Below are 4917 nucleotides of genomic sequence, written 5' to 3'. Positions count from 1 at the left end.
AATAACCCCGCTTCGGAGCGCAGCCGGGGCAAACCAAGCCAAGGTGCCCACCCCGACGAAGGTGCACGCGAGGTGCGCACCCGGGGCAAACCGGGCTCCGACAACGTGCACGCAGCACCTTGGAGCACACTTCGAAGCACTCCCGGGTGCCCACCGGCGTTGCGCACCGTGGTGGGCAGCGAGGTGCGCACCTTTGATGCGCTGCCTTCACTAATTTCCAGAAAAAGGCAAAAAAAAATGAGATTTTAAAATTTCCGTTTTGAAAGATAGTGAAAAAAAAGGAACGCGGGTGCCATCTTGAGCCCGCCCTGGTGCGCAGCCCAGGCAAGGCATGCGCACCAAGGTGCCCACCCGAGGTGCACACCCGGGGCAAACCGGGCTCCGACTTCGTGCAGGCCGCACCTTGGAGCACACTTCGGAGCGCTCCTTGGTGCGCACCATGGTGCCCACCAGGGCGCACCCGAGGCAAACCGGGCTCCGACTTCGTGCACGCCGCACCTTGGAGCACACATCGGAGCGCTCCCAGGTTCGCACCAGCGTTGCGCACCTTTGATGCGCTGCCTTCACTAATTTCCAGAAAAGGCAAAAAAAAACGATATTTTAAAATTTCCGTTCTGAAAGATAGTGAAAAAAACGGAACGCGGGTGCCATCTTGAGCCCTTCCTGATGCGCAGCCCAGGCAAGTTGTGCGCACCAAGGTGCCCACCCTGGCGGAGGTGCGCGCCCGGGGCAAACCGGGCTCCGACTTCGTGCACTGCATGGTGCCCACCAAGGCGCGCAACCCAGCCAAGGTGCCCACCGCAGCGAAGGTGCACGCGAGGTGCGCACCCGAGGTGCACACCCGGGGCAAACCGGGCTCCGACTTCGTGCACGCCGCACCTTGGAGCACACTTCAGAGCGCTCCTTGGTACGCACCAGGGCGCGCAACCCAGCCAAGGTGCTCACCCCGGCGAAGGTGCACGCGAGGTGCGCACCCGGGGCAAACCGGGCTCGGACTTCGTGCACGCCGCACCTTGGAGCACACATCGGAGCGCTCCCGGGTTCGCACCAGCATTGCGCACCTTTGATGCGCTGCCTTCACTAATTTCCAGAAAAGGCAAAAAAAAGAAAAAAATGAGATTTTAAAATTTCCGTTTTGAAAGATAGTGAAAAAAACGGAACGCGGGTGCCATCTTGAGCCCGCCCTGGTGTGCAGCCCAGGCAAGTTGTGCGCACCAAGGCACCCACCCTGGCCAAGGTGGGTCACGGGGTGGGTCCTAGGGTGGGTAACGGGGTGGGTACTAAGGTGCGTGCCAAGGTGGGTCATAGGGTGGGTGCCAAGGTGGGCACCAGGGTGGGTGTGCACCAACCCTAGCCAGGGTAGGTCACGGGGTGGTTGTCGGGGTGGGCGTCAAGGAGCCAAGGTGGGTGGCAAGTAGCCAAGTTGCGTGCCAAGGTGGGTGTCGGGGTGGGTGCCAAGGATCCAAGGTGGGTGCCAAGGAACCAAGGTGGGTGTCTGGGTGGGTGCCGAGGTGGGAGCCAGGGTGGGTCCCAAGGTGAGTGCAAAGGTGGGTGCCAGGGTCAAGGTGAGTGCCAATGTGGGTTCCAAGGTGCCAGGGTCAGGGTGAGTGCCAATGTGGGTTCAAAGGTGCTAAGTTGGGTGCGAGGTTGGGTGCGAGGGTGGGTGGGTGCCAAGGTGTGCTAGGTGGAAGCCCGGGTGGGTCGGCATCCCATGGGTGTCGAGTTGGGTGCCTGATGGGTGCTTCTTGTCAAGTTTTAGTCGTCGGGACTCATTTCGAGCCTTAGAGGTCGTTTCTTGTCCGGTTGCCCTGTCTTCGACCTGGGAACCCAATTTTGGTCCTCGGGTCCCATTTTTTTTTGTCTCGCATCCCACTTTTGGCCTGTGGCCTTTTCGGGGTCGATTCTCGTTTTGGGCATCAGAGCATGTTTCTTCTCCTAAAACCCAATATTTGTTTATTAAGTCTCGGAACACATTTTTGTTCTCGTGGACCCATCATGGGTCTTGGAACGCATTTGTGGTCCTTGGGTCCCATTTTGCATCCCGAAACTTGTGTTTTGGTGCTTGATCCCTATTTTGGGTGCCCACCTTGCACCAAGTGCGCACCCGGGGCAAACCGAGCGCCTTGGTGCACCGGGGCAAGATCGAGCGTGCACCCGAGGCGCCCCGAACATGCACCAAGGTGCACTCGGCCCACATGTGAGCGCAGGTCGTTGCGCCCGAGGTGGTGTGTGGGCACCGCGTTGCAGACGGGACACTGCACGCACACGACGCCCCCTCCAGGTGCACGCACGTAGGCCGGGCCGGGTGCACACCCGACGCCCTAGCAAGGTGCGCGCACCCGGGCAGGGCTCACACTTGGCGAACGGGGCGCACTTCGCGAGGGAGGGTGTGCACCTCGACGGGGGTGGGTGGCCGGGGTGGATTCGCACGTGGGTCGCGGTTTGCTAAGTACACACTGCGACAAGCTCATAACGGGTGCGATCATACCAGCGTTAGTGCACCGGATCCCATCAGAACTCCGCAGTTAAGCGCGCTTGGGCCGGAGTAGTACTGGGATGGGTGACCTCCCGGGAAGTCCCGGTGTTGCACCCTTTTTTAGTTTTTCGCCGGGCGTCGCAATGCTATTTGAATAAACCTTTTGCCCGTTTGCGTTCTCGTCGGGGCCGGGCCGGGCCGGGGTGCGCTGCCCGCACTACCGCGCGCGCGGGGGCGACACCGAGCGCGCACCCGAGGCGCCCCGAGCACACAGGCCACGGTGCAACCCGGGCGTTGTGCGCGCACCCCGGTGCGCCCGAGGTGCTGCGCGCGCACCCAGGTGAAATCGGTGTGCACCTCGGCCAGTGCGCGCTCGGTCGAGTCGCGCACGTTGGCCAAGGTGCACGGTGATGTTTCTTACTCTAAGGTTCCGCACCAGACGCCCGGGACAGGTGAGCGAAGCTGGGCGGGGCCGGGTGCGCGGCCGGGGCAGGTGCACGCAGCTGGAGAGAGCTTTGGAGCACACTTCGGAGCGCACCAATGATGCGCTCCATTCAAAAGTTTCCTGAAAAGGCAAAAAAAGTTGAGATTATAGAATTTCCCACTTGAGAGATTGTAAAAAAAAAAAATTTAAAATGAAGGAAACGCGGGTGCCAAGGTGTGCGCAGCCCAGCCAAGGTGTGCGCACCAAGGCGCCCACCCTGGCGAAGGTGCACGCAAGGTGCGCACCCGAGGCAAACCGGACAATTAACCCAACTTTCGACTTCGCGCGCACCTTGGAGCGCACTTCGGAGCGCTCCTTGGTGCGCACCAATCTTGGGCACCTCGGAGTGCACCATGGCGCCCACCAAGGTGCGCACCCGGGGCAAACCGAGCTCCGACTTCGTGCGCACCTTGGAGCGCACGAAAGGTGCGCACCATGGCGCCCACCAAGGTGCGCAGCCCAGCCAAGGCGTGCGCATCAAGGTGCGCACCCTGGCGAAGGTGCGCACCCGGGGCAAACCGAGCTCCGACTTCGTGCGCACCTTGGAGCGCACAAAAGGTGCGCAACCCAGCCAAGGTGTGCGCACCCCGGTCAAACCGAGCTCCGAATCGTGCGCACCAGAGGTGCACGCCATCGTGCGCACCTTGGAGCACACTTCGGAGCCCTCCTTGGTGCGCGCCGATGTTGCGCACCTCGGAGCGCACCCGGGGAAAACAATGCAATTAACCCGACTTTCGACTTCGTGGGCACCTCGGAGCGCTCTCGGGTTCGCACCTCGGAGCACACCGAGGTGCGCACCTTTGATGCGCTGCCTTCACCAATTTCCAGAAAAGGCAAGAAAACATTGAGAAGGTGTGCGCACCGAGGTGCCCAACCTGGCGAAGGTGCACGCGAGGTGCGCACCCGGGGCAAACCGGGCTCCGACTTCGTGCACGCCGCACCTTGGAGCACACTTCGGAGCGCTCCTTGGTGCGCACCAGGGCGCGCAACCCCGCCGAAGGTGCACGCGAGGTGCGCACCCGGGGCAAACCGGGCTCCGACTTCGTGCACGCCATGGTGCGCACCGCGGCGAAGGTGCGCACCCGGGGCAAACCGGGCTCCGACTTCGTGCACGCCGCACCTTGGAGCACACTTCGGAGCGCTCCTTGGTGCGCACCAGGGCGCGCAACCCAGCCGAGGTGCCCACCCCGGCGAAGGTGCACGCGAGGTGCGTACCCGGGGCAAACCGGGCTCCGACTTCGTGCACGCCGCACCTTGGAGCACACTTCGGAGCGCTCCTTGGTGCGCACCATGGTGCCCACCAGGCCGCGCAACCCAGCCAAGGTGTGCGCACCAAGGTGCACGCGAGGTGCGCACCCGGGGCAAACCGGGGTCCGACTTCGTGCACGCCGCACCTTGGAGCACACATCGGGGCGCTCCCGGGTTCGCACCGGCGTTGCGCACCGTGGTGGGCACCTCGGAGCACACCAAGGTGGGCAGCGAGGTGCGCACCTTTGATGCGATGCCTTCACTAATTTCCATAAAAGGCAAAAAAAAAACGAGATTTTAAAATTTCCGTTTTGAAAGATAGTGAGAAAAAGGGAATGCTGGTGCCATCTTGAGCCCGCCCTGGTGCGCAGCCCAGCCAAGGTGTGCGCACCAAGGTGCCCACCCTGGCGAAGGTGCGCGCCCGGGCAATTAACCCAACTTCCAACTTCGCGCGCGCCAGGGTGGGAGCGCACCCAACAACCGGGCCTGGGAAGAGCCAATGCGAGAAACCCCACCAAACGCTCTGACAAAAAAAGAGGGGGCGCTCCAGTAACCCCGCTTCGGAGCGCACCCTGGGCAAACCCAGCCAAGGTGCCCACCCCGGCCAAGGTGCAGGCGAGGTGCGCACCCGGGGCAAACCGGGCTCCGACAACGTGCACGCCGCACCTTGGAGCACACTTCGTAGCGCTCCCGGGTGCGCACCTCAGAG

At 62.5% G+C, this 4917-nt stretch overlaps 1 non-coding gene across 1 annotated transcript; it reads left to right on the top strand.

Annotated features, from left to right (window-relative positions):
* Window positions 1–2474: 2474 nt before the first annotated feature.
* On the top strand, window positions 2475–2593 carry LOC131858655 (5S ribosomal RNA). Its single transcript, XR_009359016.1, has one exon. It is a non-coding gene; the product is annotated as a 5S ribosomal RNA (ribosomal RNA).
* The last annotated feature ends 2324 nt before the right edge of the window (window positions 2594–4917 follow it).

The sequence above is a fragment of the Cryptomeria japonica genome, chromosome 9 (genome assembly GCF_030272615.1).
Source record: "Cryptomeria japonica chromosome 9, Sugi_1.0, whole genome shotgun sequence".
NCBI lineage: Eukaryota > Viridiplantae > Streptophyta > Pinopsida > Cupressales > Cupressaceae > Cryptomeria > Cryptomeria japonica.
Note: the sequence above shows the minus strand (reverse complement) of the source record. Positions and strands in the feature narration are given on the sequence as shown.